This window comes from Phragmites australis, chromosome 11, assembly GCF_958298935.1.
Source record: "Phragmites australis chromosome 11, lpPhrAust1.1, whole genome shotgun sequence".
Classification (NCBI taxonomy): Eukaryota; Viridiplantae; Streptophyta; class Magnoliopsida; order Poales; family Poaceae; genus Phragmites; species Phragmites australis.
The window spans coordinates 16,041,931-16,060,445 of record NC_084931.1 but is presented as its reverse complement, the minus strand read 5'-3'; the positions used below and the strand labels follow the sequence as shown (position 1 = coordinate 16,060,445).

Below are 18,515 nucleotides of genomic sequence, written 5' to 3'. Positions count from 1 at the left end.
TCGGTAAACAACCACCTACGCCGAGTGCCGGACGAAAGCACTCGACAAACAAATAGGCACTCGGTAAATACATCAAAAAACACTCGGTAAACCATAGCACTCGGCAAAATTGAGAACAAACACTCGGCGAATTCGGGCACTCGGCAAACAACGCGCCACGTGTCCCTCCGTTCGGCGGCTGATGGCGAGTCACCCCTTTGCCGAGTGTCGTCTAACGGACACTCGGCAAACAATGTGTTTGCCGAGTGCTCGATATTAAGCACTCGGCAAACCTTTTTTTTTATTTCCTTTTTGGTTTCCTTTTGTTCTCTTTTCTTTCTCGTAATAACAACCAACCAAAGGCCGCCGCATCGATTCCGATACTACTACAGTATGATTTAAGAATGATATTGTTATGAACTTAGAGTTAGAATTCAGTCGTGCTTTAAGATTGAGATGCAGCAGATGTGGACTCCTGGGAGCGGCCCTTGGAATCAGTTGTGCTCTAAAAGAGAATAACAATTCTTCTTCATTGCCTTAAAAAAGGAATTTTCAATGCTTGCCAAGTGGAAGAAGCAAAAGTAGATTAGCTTGACACACTAAGCTGCCCTTCTGATCTATGGGTTTTGCTTGGTTCATCGTTAAGTGCATCAGAGGAGGTAGCTGGTAGCATAGTGAGAAGTGGTGGAACAAAAAAGCGACTTCATTTGGCGATTCTTGGATGGATAACATGTTTGCTATGTTCCATCGAAATCTAACTTTATGGACAACTCTTTTTCATAAGAAATTATTTGATGGATATAAGTCAAATTTGATCTGCAAGTACATAAAATAACGAACAAAAATGGGTAGAAAAATATGAGACTTGCTATAGTGTCATGATATGATACGTAGAGGCCGAGATAAAAAAATTGAGAAGGTTTCGCAAAAGTTGTCACGTACGATGCTTAGAAACCGAAGCATCTCCGAGGAAGAATCGTGGTTTCGAGAGGGAACGAATCAGATTTGAACCCGAAGTGACGTTTGAATCGTCGTTTTACCTTGAAACTTTTTTTACACTCAACATACAACATAGCATATTCGATTTTAAAATTTGGCATTTTTCTGGGTCAGTTTGCTATTTTTAATTCATTAAGTGCATTTCTAGGCTTTTAATGGATATAAGTCAAATTTGATATGCAAGTACATGAAATAATGAACAAAAATGGGTAGAAAAATCATATTCATGTTTTTGAGTCTATTTTTAGGCCTTACCCAAGAAATGAAAAGAAATTTGAAACATCTGAGCGGCAACACTCGACCAGCAACATGTAGCTTATTGGTTTTTTAATTCTAAAAAAAGCAAACGAAGTCAGAAAAACATGAGACTTGCCATAGTGGCATGATATGATACGTAGAGGCTGAGATAAAAAATTGAGAAGGTTTTGCAAAAGTTGTCACGTACGATGCTTAGAAATTGAAGCATCTACACGAAGAATTGTGGTTTCGAGAGGGAACGGATTAGGTTTGAACCCGAAGTGACGTTTGAATCGTCGTTTGACTTTGAAACTTTTTCTACACTCAACATACAACATAGCATATTCGATGTTAAAATTTGGTATTTTTCTGGGTCCGTTTGCTATTTTTAATTCATTAAGTGTATTTCTAGGCTTTTAATGGATATAAGTCAAATTTGATCTGCAAGTACATGAAATAATGAACAAAAATGGGTAGAAAAATCATATTCATGTTGTTGAGTCTATTTTTAGGCCATACCCAAGAAATGAAAAGAAATTTGAAACATCTGGGCGGCAACACTCGACCAGCAACATGTAGCTTATTGGTTTTTTAATTCTAAAAAAAGCAAACGAAGTCAGAAAAACATGAGACTTGCCATAGTGGCATGATATGATACGTAGAGGTTGAGATAAAAAATTGAGATGGTTTCGCAAAAGTTGTCACGTACGATGCTTACAAATCGAAGCATCTCCCAGGAAGAATCGTGGTTTCGAGAGGGAACGGATTAGGTTTGAACCCGAAGTGATGTTTGAATCGTCGTTTGACCTTGAAACTTTTTCTACACTCAACATACAACATAGCATATTTGATGTTAAAATTTGGTATTTTTCTGGGTCCGTTTGCTATTTCTAATTCATTTAGTGAATATGTAGTCAAAAAAAAATTTCAGGTGTTTGCCGAGTGTCTTTGTTTTACACTCGGCAAACCACTTGTTTGCCGAGTGCCTTGCTCTCACACTCGGCAAACCAGTGGTTTGCCGAGTGTCCTAGATTTGACACTCGGCAAAGATTTCACACTCGACAAAGCAGCGAATATAGGGTTTCCCCACCCCGCGCGCGGGGACAGATCGAAAACTATCCCGCGCGCGACTACCCTCCTGCCGCCGCCGCCTCGGCCCGCCCCCGCCCCCCATCCGCCGCCGCCTCAGCCCGCCGCCGCCAGCACCGCCGCCTCGGCCCGCCCCCCCCGCCGCCAGCGCCGCCGACCCGCCTCCGCCGCCAGCGCCCCCGCGCCCATCCCACGCCGCGCCCCTCCGCCGCCAGGGCCGCCTCAGCCCGCCGCCGCGCCCCTCCGCCGCCTCGGCCCGCCGCCGCCGCGCCCCTGCGGGCCGCCGCCGCCTAGGCCCGCGGCCCTGCACCGCCTTCGCCGCCGCCCCTCTCCGCCGCCGCTTCGGCCCACCGCTGCCGCCGCCGGCAGCGCCCCGCCCCCCCTCCGCCGGCACCTCGGCCCTCCGCCTCGGCTGCCGCGCGCTGCCCGACGTCGCCTCCCCCGCGCCGGCCAGCGCCACCCCGCGCCGCCCCCCTCCGACGCCCGGGTATAAGGTACCGCTTGCTCATTATGAATTGGCCGACTGCAAAATGCTCATTAGCTGTTGATTTGAGTACCATTTCAGTGATTGGTACTGATTTGTAGCTGTTCGAATAGGACGGCCATCTCAACTATAGTATGAGCAGTTCAGCACAACATATAACACAAAAACAAAAAATGAGCAGCTGCACTGAGCAATACTGCAATACAGTCTGGCATTCTAGCACCACAGTGTAGAAAGTAGTTGGTTAAGAGAAATTTAACAATTATATTTACATATTTCTCATTTAGGTCTAAAAATGAGGTTGTAAATAGTTACTGTATCTAAAGAATAGTACAAACTGCAGCCAAAAAGCAACCACAAGGACAAGTGCGCCCTAAATGATGATTATGGAAGTTTACGCACAATAGCAACATACCTTTTCATGTGCCTTGACATGGACTCTTAGTTTGGAGTCGCTTGTAAATCTTTTACCACATGCTGGGAACGGGCATATATGATAATTCTCCAATGCATGTGTTTTCAGGTGCGACCGCAAGTTAAAATCCAATGAGAAGGCCTGAAATTAAGAGCATTTGTTTGCAACAAGATTAAATTGTGCATATTTTGATCTAGTTACTCATGGAAGTGCACAGTGGAAGTTTTGCGATGTATAAACCTTGAAAATTAGCAACAATCTTGGGAGCAGAGCAATTGAACATTTTGAACTAATATAAAAATCAAAAAAACATTTTGAAACGGATAGAATTGGCAGGGCACTACAACAGTTTTGCACCATTAGTTAGGCCTTTTGCTTTGAATAAGTATGGAAAAGATAACTGAAAAATAGAAGGCACATGGTGAGACAAAAGTGCTGCAGTGCAATAGAACTCTAAGGAGACATAGGGTCTATTTGGTAATCCTCCTAATTAAGTGTAATGCATACAGCATACCATGTCTATATATAGGCGCTTCGTGTCTTCTTGTCATATGGATGCTTAAGTGCCTAGTTATCAAGTGAAACATTCTACATTCCTCTCTTCCTCCAACCAGGCCGGGCACCTGCAAAGCATGCATCATGTGTCCGCTACATCAGGTGAGCCAGCCTCGCTTTAATCATAGGGACAAAAAAACAAGGCGAGTGCTGAGTAGCGTGATTATAGCAAAAGAGCAAAGCACAGCCTAGGACCATGAACCTACCTATACCATCTTGCTGCATATATCGGAGGGCATACATATGTAGGTTCTCACATTATTCTCTCTAGCTAGTTAGGTGATGAACAAGCAATCTGATGGAACGGTTAACAAGTTTTTTTACCTAACAACCTGGCTAGCTTAGCTAGGTGGAGATATTTGGCTAGCTTTGTGATGAGTGGTAGTAACTGGTAGAGATATTGCAGGACGTTCCCATATAAGGTATGGTTTAAGAAAAGGGAAAACAAACAGGTTAAGAAACGACTAAGACGCAGACTAGAGTTTTGGAGAAGGGTAGAGAGAAATCAGTCACGCAGCTAGCAAAGCCACAAGGCTACAACTAGATCTGCACGCAGGACCACTTCCAAACACAAGCCCTGCTATTTGCACAACTTAGTGATCTTTTCATGAATTGAAACAAGCAGAAGAAGCCAGTATTAAGCCTTTTAGATTCTTACCCCATAAAGGAAGTAACAAACGCATGTGTCAAAGGCAACAACAAAAAACAGGGGATAATTAGTACACAGAATACCCTTTTAGAGACGGTGGCACCTAAAAAGAAACAGGGGATAATTAGTTGGTGTAGTTGATGGGAGGCGAGGAGGGAAAAAAACAAACAAAAGGGAGGCCCTTTAATCAAAAGATGCTAACTGCTTGTGGAGAGAATGTCTTTTGGTTCCTTTGGCTACAAGTCATATGCATGTCTTCTCAGGCTCAAAGTTCAGCAGCTATATCCCTCATAGCTACGCGATTCACCTTAATTATTTGCATTCATACACTGAAAAACAAATATAACTCATTTTACTTTGTGATGGATGAGTGTATTATATACGTATTAAGACCACTACTAGAGTACTGACTTTGATTGAAGCTAGAATAACCATAAAGTGTATTTTCCTTTTGGTGGTTTAGTTTGATTTAAAATCAGAACCATGCCAACTAAAGTGATAAGAGTTATTTCCAGAAATACTAAAGCTATACACTCCACAAAGTGTGTATTTTCTTGAACTGAATGCGCGCTTTGATTTGATTTCTCTCTCGAAAAGAAAGGGAAAAAACTGCAAGTTTTGTGCATGTCGCGTAACCTATGCGTCTCCCGTTTGAAAGAGTTATGGTTACAAATATGCAAGTCTTTGCATATCTATAACCGTAACTGTTTCGAATTGTCCACATTTTTTTGGACAGCCCGAGGATGTGTAGATTGGGTTCGTTTCAATGCTCTACTCCGATCCGAGACAGAGTTTCGGCAGCGTCTCCCCGTTGTTCTCCGGATACACATTCTCTTGGCTTTGTTGCCGAGACGTGTATTTGGAGAACAGCGGGGAGGTGCTGCCGAAATTCTGTCTCGGATCGGAGTAGAGCATGGAAACGGCCCAATCTACACATCGTCGGGTGGGATTAGGACCTATCTTTACCTATTAGATAGTTTGATGCATGCCGATTCCCTCTTATGGTCAAACACAAATATTTGATTTTTATATTACTTGCTGAATAAAAAATATTATATGTGTATGTTTCCCAATATGTTAGAGGATGGATGATCGTGAGTGGATGTACACTGGCCGCTCTAGTCAGGGTTTTTTGACCGATGAATGGATCCAGAAGACCGATGCGTTCTTGGAATTAGCATTTGCTAGGCCTAAGGGACCTCGTGGAACTTGGTGCCCCTGCAGTATTTGTGCAAACACGCGTCAACAAACAAAGGAGGTCATGGGTCAACACCTTTGTAAGAATGGGTTTATGCCACACTATACCCGGTGGACCTACCATGGTGAGTCCGAACGTGCCAGAGAGGAGGCGGTGCGTCAACGCACCAATGACTATGATGTCGGGGTCGGAGACATGCTAGATGACTTCCATGACGCACATTTTAATGAAGCACGTATGGAGGAAGTGCCGGAGTCAACTGCAAAGGCCTTTTATGATATGTTGTCTACGGCGCAGCAACCCCTTCACGGGCATTGCAAGGTTTCTCAACTGGATGCCATCGGACGCCTAATGGCTATCAAGTCCCAGTTTAGCGGCAGCCGAGAATCCTTCGATGCAATGCTGACAGTTGTTGGTAGCCTTCTCCCGGAAGGTCACATTCTGCCAAAGAGCATGTACGAGTCGAAGAAAGTCCTCCGTGCACTTAAGATGCCATATGAGCAGATACATGCTTGTCCAAAGGGATGCATCTTATTTAGGAAAGAACACGCAGACGCAAAGTACTGTGTGAAGTGCAATTCCTCTAGGTATCTTGAGGTAGACTCTGGTGATGGTCAGAAGAGGCAGCTCGCAATCCCCGTGAAGATCCTTCGGTATCTTCCATTCGTACCGAGAATCCAAGGGCTGTATATGACTGTGGAATCTGCTAAACAGATGACATGGCACAAAGATGGGCGTCGATACAATCCTGACAAGCTGGTACATCCATCGGATGGTGAAGCATGGAAGACGTTCGATCTGATTCATCGTGAAAAAGCTCTAGAGGCTCGTAATGTACGAATTGCGCTCGCAACTGATGGGTTCAATCCATATGGTATGACTTGTGCCTCATACAGTTGTTGGCCCATGTTTGTTATTCCCCTCAATCTCCCCCCCGGTGTCATCTTTCAACGACAGAACATATTCCTGTCGCTGATAATTCCGGGGCCTGAATACCCGGGGAAGAATATGAGTGTGTACATGGAGCCGCTGATGGATGATTTGGTCCGTGCTTGGGAGGATGGGGTCTGGACATACGACCGAGCTACAAAGACAAACTTCAAAATGCATGTTTGGTACCAGTACTCCCTGCATGATCTACCGGCGTATGGGATATTCTGTGGCTGGTGTGTGCATGGGAAGTTCCCATGCCCAGTATGCAGGGCGGCTCTGATGTTCATTTGGTTGACAAAGGGTGGCAAATATTCTTCCTTCGACAAGCATCGACAATTCCTTCCTCTTGACCATCCATTCAGACAAGACGTGAAGAACTTTACGAAAGATGTAGTTGCCGAAGGGTTAGCACCACCTAAGATGACCGGTGCCGCGGTTCGTGCTCAGTTAGACGCTCTCGAGTCCAATGCCCAAGGAGATGGATTTCTGGGATATGGTGAGCAACACGCCTGGACTCACAAGCCATGCTTGTGGAATCTCCCCTACTTCGATGATCTCCTTCTTCCACATAACATTGATGTAATGCACACTGAAAAGAATGTCGCTGAGGCCATTTTTGGCACAATCATGGACATTCCTGAGAAGACGAAGGATAACGTTAAGGCTAGAGTCGATCAAACGAGATTATGCAATAGACCACAGCTAGACATGGCTCCTCCCAAAGGCGGGAAATCGTGGACGAAGCCAAAGGCCAATTTCGTTCTTACAAGGGCCCAAAGGAGGGAAGTACTTGAGTGGTTCCAAACCTTGATGTTCCCTGATGGGTATGCAGCGAATCTGAAGAGGGGAGTGAATTTAGCTACTTTGCGAATCAACGGGCTCAAGAGTCATGACTATCACATATGGCTTGAGCGGCTACTGCCGGTGATGATTCGAGGCTATGTCCCCGAGGATGTTTGGCTAGTGCTTGCGGAGTTGAGCAATTTCTTCCGCCAGCTTTGTGCCAAAGAGTTATCTCATACCGTGGTAGCAGACATGGAAAGACTGGCGCCTGTGTTGCTCTGCAAGTTGGAGAAGATCTTTCCACCCGGCTTCTTTAATCCGATGCAACATATGATTTTGCACCTCCCGTATGAAGCACGAATGGGGGGGCCCGTGCAGGGCCGCTGGTGCTACTCAATTGAGAGATTCCAAAAGATTCTTCGAAATAAATGTAAAAATAAATGCAAAATTGAAGCATCCATAGCCGAGGCATACATCCTGGAGGAGGTGTCAAACTTCACAATAAAATACTATGCTGACAATCTTCCCAGTGTGCATAATCCACCACCTCGTTACAATGTTGGAAACCCCGAAGATGAATCAAAGCTTAGCATCTTTAGAGGGCAACTTGGCAGTGCAAGTGGTGCGACTAACAAGACCTTGCAACATGAAGAGTGGCGCACTATTATGTTGTATGTCTTGACCAACCTATCCGAAGTGGAGCCGTACATGCAGTAAGTGCTCAATACATTATTTCTCAACTAGTTACAAGTTTGTGTCCAACTCCGCTTCTTCTCATTGCTATAGGGAATTCAATGAGCAATTCTGGCATGAATCAAGGGAACCTACCCTCGAGGAAGCTTCGGCCCTTCTTAGAGATGGTGTGGGAAATGACATGCCCGATTTCATTTCTTGGTTCAAACAGAAAGTACTTTCTAACTTGGCTATTACATCAACTTGATTTCATTTCTAACTTGATTTCATTTCTTACATGCGACTAATACACCAAGCTATCCCGCTTAAACTTGTAGGGAACAACCGACGAGTCTATGAGTGCCGACTTGAGACAAGTTGCGGATGGTTGTGCCTATAGGGTCAGGTCATTTAAGGCTTACGATGTGAATGGATATCGCTTCCACACAGCAAGCCATGAGCAGAGTCGGCCCAATCGTAGAACAACAAATACCGGAGTTTTTACTGCAGGCTTAGATGGGGCTGAGTACTACGGAAGAATTGAAGAAATATACGAACTAAATTTTGATGGGAGCAAACCTCTGAATCCCGTCATATTCAAATGCCATTGGTTCGATCCAGAAGTAATGAGACGGACCCCTAATCTTGGGCTAGTCGAAATTCGACAATCAACCGTCTTACCAGGAGACGATGTCTATATTGTGGCTCAACAGGCCACGCAAGTTTATTATCTCTTGTACCCGTGCAAAACCGTTGAGCGTCTTAAGGGTTGGGATGTTGTGTACAAGGTACCGCCACACGGTAAACTACCAGTCCCAAACAATGAAGATTACAACATAGACCCCAACACATATGATGGAGAATTCTTTCAAGAAGATGGGCTCGCAGGGAATTTTGAGATCGACTTGACGGAAGCTCAGGGCATGGAAGTAGACAATGAAACTGGTGCTGACGAGGACGAAGAAGACGAGGTTGAGAATACAAGGGACTTGGAATTACTTGAGCGGTTACATTTAGACAATGACAGTGATGACGCCATTCCTCCTCCCGAGCATCAGGATGATTATTTCGACACGCGTGATAGTGATGATGAGACTTATGATCCAGCTGATCCCGATGATGATGATTATTTCTAATAACTGTATGTTTATTTGTAATAACTGTATGACTTATTCTTTCTCATAGCATGTTTTTTTTAGTATGCTTCATTTATTTACATCAAGTTGTAACATCCGTACTAATTAGTTTACTTGTTCTCATAGCATGGTGGGCGGTATGAGGAAGTTAACGTCGCTATACAAAAAGGCGACGGGGAAAGCCACGGATGCAGGTGACGGGTCCGGAAAGAGACCCCGGGGAAGACCTCCAGGAAGGCCGAGAGGCGGAGGCAGGGGTGGAGGAGGTGCTTCTATACCTGCTGTTGAGGAGGAGACTGAGTCGCCTCTAGGTGCGGCTGAGTCTGAGTCTGACTCGCCTATACCTACGGCTGCGACTCAGTCTGGGGATGAGGAGGAGCAGGTAGAGGAGGAGCAGGTTGACCAGGGGGGTAGCTCTAGCTCTACTTCTCGTGTGTGGCTGCGTGGTCCTTCGAGCCTCCCGAGGCGACCGGTGCCAATGGCTAGACGCCCGCTCATTCGACCAGATGGAGAGAAGTAAATGGCTCTCTCTACTCTCATTATTTTTTTGCCTTTGTATCTTCAATATTTCAACACATACTAATAAATTGCCTTTACACTTGTGCAGGAACTGGCTGAGGGTTGGAGAGGGTGACCACTCACGCCATGTAAACGGCATCCTTGGACTTTTGATCAAGGAGAAGTTCCCTGGCATGGTTACTTTGGGCGGAGTAACCGAGCCGGCATACACATGGGCCCACTATGCAGCCGCGCCGGACGCCCGTGACCGGGAGGGAAGGGTGTTTCCCAATAGAGCCGAGCGGGTGAAGGCCGAGCTGTGGGTAAGTTTCGTTCGTACTACATTAGTCAATACTAATCGCATGGAAATTATTTAACTAATGACTGGATCCGTCGCGTCTATATGTAGGATTTTTTTAGATGCGAGCCGGGCTTGGAGGCTAGGGCAGCTGCTGTCATCGACAAAGCTGCCAAGAAACTTGTTAAGGATATGCACTATGAGGCGCGCGTCCAGGCCGTGATCAAATTTCACGCGGAACACCTTGGAGCGAAGGTGACAAAAAAAGACGCTAGGACCATATCTCTGACCCGGGAGCAGTACCTGAAGGTAAAGTACAATAAAGCTTATTGTTCCTTAGATTACTAACACTTAATTTCTTCTTCTTATATATCATGCACTTGATTATTTAGGTGCCTCCGGGGTGGTGCGCCGGAAACCTTCCGTGCTGGTTTGTGATCGTGGACAAGTGGTGCGCTCCCGAGTGGGAGGAGAGTCACAATGCTTGCCGGGAAAGGCGATTGTTGATGCCTGGCGCGCCACACCATCAAGGCAACCTCAGCCTGACTGGTTTCGCGGCTAGATGGGTATGCAATAGCATCTGTTGTTCCCAAGCTCAGTTCTCCTTAATTTCTGTGCGGGCGTCCCCTTTATGAATGTTATTGCTTTTCTGTTGCAGTCGGCAAAAAATGATGGTCAGCCTCTCTCCCAGTTCAAGGCTTATGCTTTGGCCCATAAGTCAAAGGCGATGCACGGGGTTGCTTATGACCCGAATGACCCGGCCTCAGCGTACAGCAACGAGAACGTCAAGGCTCGCCTGGATGGATACACATCGATGGCAAAGGAGGTCCACGGCCCAGACTTTGATCCGAGCGAGCAGGATCTTGATGGGGAAGTGGTTATGAGGGCGGGAGGAGGCAAGAAACATGGCCGGTTCTGGATTGGCGACGGCACACTCGATACGGCCACCACTCCCTCTCTCTCTCAGCTTAGAGCTCAGAGCACGAGCTCAGGTCCGGGTATACGCCCTCGCCCAGAGCCTACACGGATTGCGATGAACGAAATGCAGGTTAGTTCTGTTTCATTCATCCTCCACTATCTTTACATGCTTTGCATTGGAACGATGATGAGATTGCGATGACATACTGTAGGCCCAGCTGGATGAAGAAAAGAGGCTCCGGCACGAATTAGAGAGATCGTTCGAGGAGAGGATGGCGGCAGAACGATCCCAGTGGTATGCGATGATGACGCCCCTTTATGCTGCAATGGGTCAAACTCCGCCACTGATGCCAACCCCTTCTCGTCCACTTGCTCCACAGGCTCCAAACACTGGCGGCAGAACGATCCCAGTGGTATGCGATGATGACGCCCCTTTATGCTGCAATGGGTCAAACTCCGCCACCGATGCCAACCCCTTCTCGTCCACTTGCTCCACAGGCTCCAAACACTCCTGTGAGTTAGTTTATAACCTTGTAATCACCATTATTACCATTCTTACAACCATAGAGTGTTGTGCTAACTATCTACTTTGTGCAATATCCATCAGAGGGATCGAATACGCCTGGAGCTGGAGGTTCGCACTTTGGTACTCCACCTCACTTTGGTTTGTTCTCCTCACTTTGAAAACTTACTTTTGTAACCCTATATCCATACTTACCATTTCTGTTTACTTTCAAATGCATACTTCTTAATTAGCGTTTTTGCTCCTTAATTGATGCAGGTTAAGGTGGTAATCAAGTGTTGAGTCCGTTACGGCCTGCTACATTTTCTTTTTGTTTGGACTATGTTTTGCTATCTTGTCACGACAATTTGTCATGTTTGTGTCACTTGCGACGGTTTATGTGATGTTTGTGTAATATGCGATGTTTATGCGATGCTTTATGTGATGTTTGTGTAATATGTGATGTTTATGCGACGCTTTATGTGATGTTTGCGTAATATGCGATGTTTATGCGACGCTTTATGTGATGTTTGCGTAATATGCGATGTTTATGTGAAGGTGGTAATCTGTGAAATATATGTATATTGTTTTGAATTGCAGTGACAGTTTTGAATCTGGTATGGACCAATTGTCGACCTGCTAAATAATAGTTTGCCGAGTGTTACACTCGGCAAACAAGGCTATGCCGAGTGTTACACTCGGCAAAACAGACACGTGTCACAAGGCTGTTCAATCTGGCATTTTGGATGCCACTTTGCCGAGTGTCCACGGGATACACTCGGCAATGCGTGGCACGTGTCGCCAAACTGTGCTATTTGGGTGCTATTCTGTGCTCACTTTGCCGAGTGTATACACGGACACTCGGCAAAGTGTCCTCGTGTTTGCCGAGTGTATCCCTGAGACACTCGGCACAGTGTCCTCGTGTTTGCCGAGTGTATCCCTGAGACACTCGGCAAAGTGTCCTCGTGTTTGCCGAGTGTATCCCTGAGACACTCGGCAAAGAGGCCGTTAACGCATTGGCACCGTTAGGTCACTTTTTTTTGCCGAGTGTCGTATTTGGCTCTCGGCAAATATGTTTGCCGAGTGCACGATATAAAACACTCGGCAAACAGTAGTTTGCCGGCACTGTGTATGCCGACAGTGATATGCCGAGTGTTACACTCGGCAAACATGTTGCCGAGTGTTTTAAGGCCTTCGCCGTGTGCCCTAGGCACACGACAAAGTCTCGAAATCCGGTAGTGATGGATACAGACTCTACGAGTTACAGTATCAGTAAAACTCACTCGTCAGTCTCAGGTTATAGAGTCATTGTATCCACTCGTACAGACAACCAAACACCTTTATAGGTTCACTGTATCGCCATTGCATCTGCTCATGCAGCTAGCCAAACACTTTTCTCAAAAGCTACACGGCTCCCCCAGCCTGCTTTCAATCAGCCAAGCTATACAACTCCTCTTTTACAACCAAACACACCCTTAGCCTCTATCAACTGCATGTACCCTTAATGGGTTCACTGCACCACACGGAACATTATGGAGTTGACCTCGACCACCGTCGGGGAGCCGCTCACCATCAGTTAAGTTGTCTATTACAGTCGGTACTGTTTCTCTATTCGGGTTTACCAGTGTTAGCGATTTTGACCTAGTCAACATGGTCGACGATGAGTAGTATAAAAATCTTCTGTATATGATTAATTCCTTAGGGTCTCTTAGATTCTCGGGAGCATATAGTTATATTTGGAAAAGGAATCCCAAGCGTATTCTAACTACCTGCAGGTATCAAGTATCTTTGAAACAAGTAAGTATATCCCTAAGTTTAAGGGTGACAAAATTCTATTTGGAAAGGAGTGCAGGTGTTATACGACAATTCCCTATATATGAAGTCGGGGAACTTTGCGGAGGACAATAACCATCATGATCTAGAGGGAGATCTACATCGACAACCTGCCAGACAATGCGCAAGGAGCCTTCAGTTAGCTGTAGATCCCATCTAGGCTAGCCACGACCCCCTTATAATATATCTCAAAATCAATATAAGAACATATGATATAGGGTTATTATCCTTTGGGAGGTTCGGACATATCTAAATCTCAATCTTTTGGCGCTTGATTCATACGATGGATGGTTCACCGATCATCGATTGCTAGCGCCATCCATGGGGAACATTACCAGCGAAGCCATATCTTTATCACCAATCGTGTCGCCCACTTCACCAAAGATCATGTTAAAATCAAGCTACTCGAACGAAGGGTTCTACGACAACTTTGCCCTCTCGCCCAACAGAGATCTAATGATCAACCAAGTGGATATAGGAAACACCATCCCTGATGATGAGTCCAGCGACGTCGTGAGCTATTTTATGGATGAGTATGCTAGGACTCATGATATCGATCTTGAATCGCCTAAGAACCAAGATGTTCGCGCAAGCAACATATACCGCAAGTCAGGATCTTCCCTCGCGGCTTCCAACAACTCAGATAATCAAAGACTTTTCCTGGTGTATCCTCTGATGAAAGGTCCATAATGGACATAGACTCCTCTTCTAGTGGAGCATACCCTCAAGAAGTTTTTACTATCGGGGATGGAAGTGGCTAGTAGTCCAACCCTCCTTGTTGAAATCACTGACAACAACGCCTCACGGTCAGACTCAAATACCATCGTTGATCCGGCCAAGGGGAATCAGACTCTTTCCTCGCAGACAACAACACCTCACGGTCAGGAGCAGAACTCTACTGAGCATCCAGATCGTCATACCCCATACCACTAGCAAGGTGCCATGCGTTATAGATTTGGGGCAGCTCAGAGGCTCTTAGGTGTTCAAAACTTGCTCCGACAACCTCCCACGAATGATCTTTCTAACACTACTATAGAAATGGGCTTATATACCGGCCCATCACTACCGGTTACTAATAGACCAACAGTGATGTGACATCATTGTCGGTTCATAAGTCATGTGGGAAGAATCTGTCATCGTAACTTATTAATCGGTAGTGATAAGGATCATCACTGCCGGCTGACAGCTTGAGCTGGCACTGATGCTCAGCTCCATCATCACTATTGGCTGAAGCCACCGCCCGACAGTGATACTGGAACATCACTGTCGGTTGGTCGCTTGAGACCTTGCACTGGTCGTGGTAACTCATCAACCGATTAGCATTTTAGGAGATGTTCCCCTGGCTGTTTGCACCCTTTGTGGGGCCTGTTAGCCACTGTACTTGATACAACAATAGTCCTATAGTATGTTTTCCCTACACTTGCAGAGTACATTTTTGTACTCACACCTGCTGTCCCTTCTCTTGCATTCTGCCACCGTTCAGAAGCCGTCAATGAAGTTGCAACCTTTGATGAAGATGACTTTGACCCAGAGTTGTTGTTCTAGGCTGGAGTGCCCCCGGTTGACGCTTGTGGATTATGGAAGCCTCGCTGGCGCTGAAGATCTTTAGTACCGCTGTGTTTTCTTTTAGACTCTCAGGTCCTTTTGTATTAAGTTAATAACATTATTGTAGTAATGGCACTATGATGATACATTGATGATGTAAACGCATGTATGAAACTTGATCCTGGCATAAATGTGTTGTGCCCGATTTTGTTCCTTTAAAACTGGGTGTTACAGGGGTGGCTTCAAGTAAGTCGCTGAATGACTATGAACGTATCAGTAAGAAGCATGCCAGGAGCAAATCAGGTCTAATCATTCAAGATGCTCCAAGCATTGGGGACTTCTTGGCTTCTTCTGGATTAACAGCCGAAGAACTAGCATGGCTTACTATGGGAGTGGATATATCAAAGTTGGATGATATATGGCCATTTGAGTTGGGAAAACCTTTGGTCAAACCAGATATAAAAAGAAACCTTACAACTCAAATGTATCGATTACATCATTGGTACTTGGAGCAGCCCAAGCAGGGTATACATGCGTTTCTCGTACGGTACAGAGATGAATATTTTCTCAATAGGGATGACTAGTTCTGGGTGAAGTTCAAGTGCTTGTATGAAATGTACATGGAAGATTCCCTTGATGTGGCCACAATCAGAGCGTGGACTCTGTAAGTGACTTATGTATATAATTCACGTTATATGATCTTGATTGAAATTTCATGGCTAACTTCTCTCTTTCGTACAATGGAGATCCAAGCATGTAGACAAGAATTAGATAATAAAGTAGGATTCATCGATCCTGGGTTTGTCAACCAGGAAATTATACGGTGGAATTCAGATTTCACCGAAGACTAGTTATTGAAGTGTCTGTTTCACCACCAACACAAGACCTTTGTACTCTTACCCTATAGATTTGAGTTCATGTTTGCGTGCCAAGGTGTTCTCCTTTTATGGGAAACTTTATTCTAGACTAATTTTCTATGGTGACATATTCCTACAGTTTTATTAGATCTTCCCTGTCATCCACCCAAGCTTGAGCAAGATCATTGTCCTGGACTCATAAAAGAGAGATAAGACAACTTACCAAGACCTCATTTACATGCTAAACAAGTAAACTCGATCATTTAATCTTCACATTGATTGCATCTAACTTCAATTGATATTCATATTCACGTATATGGCATACATAAGATACTGCAAAAAGAGTGTTATGTATCGTCTATACAGGAAGCAGTGTGAAGTAAAAATCGACTTTCTGGTACGTAGAGAATATTCATGACTTGCATTTCCTATTGAATAAAAAGATTCAATTCATTCTACCTCTTGAAGTGTATGAGGTAGCCACCCAACAACGATCTCTGCGAGTTCTATGTTCTTACTTTCATTCATAGATTCAGCCCTGACGGAGAGGTTGTCATGTTCAATAATCTTAAGGTTTGAAATTACATATTAATGCCTTGTTTTCAATTTCTATAGGTGTTCAAGGACTAATTCTTTCGATTCTTCAAATGTAGCGCTCCAAACAACACAAAGGTGCGTTACAACCTGCAGAAATACATGCCATTCAAGAACAAGTTGTTGGGTTCTTCATGGCATGTTATCAACCTAGCCGGCGAGTTTCATGAACCGATTGTGCCGTCGACGCGTGAGAGATCTTCAAATGATTCCTTACCTTCTAGTAGAGAGTATGCGATAAGGAGGAAGGCTACCAGTGGGTTAGAAGACTTATATATCGTCAAATGACACCATTTTAATGTAGGATATTAATTACTATGTATTAATAAAGGACATGAATTATTATGTATTAATGAAGATGTATTTATTATTGATTTAAATTAAATATGTGTCTCATTGTATGCATGTTAGTGCACTTGGTTCAGAAGCAATGGCACGTAAGCGTGCCTAGGAGGAGGAGGATGAGAGGGTGGCCCGTCAGCTGTGCATTGTGGAGGAGCAAGCAGCAGCGTCCTATAAGCATGCCCAGGAGGAGGACGAGAGGGTGGCCTGTCAGTGCACTACGGAGGAGGCCGAAGGTTCAAACTGTAGTGGCATTTAGGTGTCAGACTTCGATGTCTTTGAAACGCCGATGAGCCTAGAGCTTAGGCGATGCTATGGTCGATCAGGCATGGCCAGGTCTTCCGCTCCACCACCATCAGTTCCCCGGTGTCCCCGGATGTACATACACCATCAGCCATCCGTGGGGAGATGCGGTCCACATCGTGGGAGAGGTAGAGGGATACTGGACTGGCTCAACTTGACCAACTTTTCAGGGGGGGTGTGACATGTGAGAACTATTATGTATATATGTGTGTTTATCGATGCTTATGACTTGTAATATGTGTTCACTTGAATATGACATGAATTACTATGTAATAATGAAGGTTCCTTTATTATTGATTTATATTAAATATATGTCCTCATTATATACATGTATTGAGAGGGAGAGATACTGAGAGATCGAGGAGATAGAGAGAGGACAGGCAGATGTAGCACAGGGAGGGAGGGGAGGTAAAACACTGTCGGCTGAATGCTTCAGCCGATAGTGATGCCTTGGGAATCACTACTGGTTGAAACCACCAGCTGACAATGATGATGGGTGATTCCTCCATCATCACTACCGGCTGGGGGTTTTGGAGCCAGCAGTGTTGTGTTGTTTTGTAGTAGTTTAACCCCGAGGGAAAGAAGTTGCTCTGTGACGTGGAGGAGGCCATGCAACAGGCCTATGTGCAGGTGAAGTCATCTCATCTAGCGGTGGCTGCCAACAACACCACTAGAGGGAAGGCCCACACTATCGAGACCGGTTAAATGAACTAATCAATCTAATCTATGTGCTGAGCCTAGGAATCAATCCAAACACATAGTGCCTTCTTAACTGAATATCATTACAATATCACACTTAATTGTCATTTAACGTCTTACAAAAGTGACCTTCGAGGGCCAAGATCCAAATAAAACTAAAACATAGCTACATATTCTATAATCTTTCATGATATCTCCATGGGCACGATCAATGTAGAATCAATCCTAGAACTATCCATCCTCAGCGAACTCTTCGATTCATTCTCCAACTAAGTGTTTGGTTATAGTAAGAGTGAGCACATGTCGTACTCAGCAAGTTGTGAGGAATAATATGGATATAATGTATTAAGAACAATATGGTAATATGACTCTTTTGAATATACAACATTTAAGTAAAATATTTGAAAAGTAGTAAATAATTAAGTAAATAACTGTAAATAAAAACCAATTCAAGATTCCAACCATCTAGACTTAACCAACCTTCCAACACCTCAACCCAGGTTCCCACCACCAAGGTTGAACAACATCTCAATCATAGTTCCCACCACCATGATTGACCAAACCAAACAAACCATCAAGTTCTAATCATGTGACATTTTTCTTACCACTCGTAAGTGTGATTACAACCTATTTTACACTCTACAGAGGTCGTACACTTTACCCATAATTCATGATTATATTCTATTACCGGTATCCATCAGTACCTTACACACTTCCGAGGTTTGCGCCGAGTTAACCACTGCAAAGCCTTTACAACACCCCTCTTAGCATGTGCATACCTACTAAGGTTTCACCGCAGTGTGGATACACCTCAACAATGCATCTGCAACTATATTTGCCTTTTCTGGGATGATAATTGAATCACACATCGTAATCCTTGATTAGCTCTAACCATCTGCGTTGTCTCAAATAAAGATCCATTTGTGTGAATATATACTTCAAGCTCTAATGATCTGTATATATCTCACATCTTTTACCAATGAGATAATGTCTCCAT

The 18,515-nt window shown here is 44.7% G+C and overlaps 1 long non-coding RNA gene across 1 annotated transcript; it reads left to right on the top strand.

The window, feature by feature from the left end:
* Window positions 1–11,440: 11,440 nt before the first annotated feature.
* Window positions 11,441–11,778, top strand: LOC133884281 (uncharacterized). Its single transcript, XR_009903051.1, has 2 exons — window positions 11,441–11,507; window positions 11,625–11,778. It is a non-coding gene; the product is annotated as an uncharacterized LOC133884281 (long non-coding RNA).
* Window positions 11,779–18,515: the final 6,737 nt, after the last annotated feature.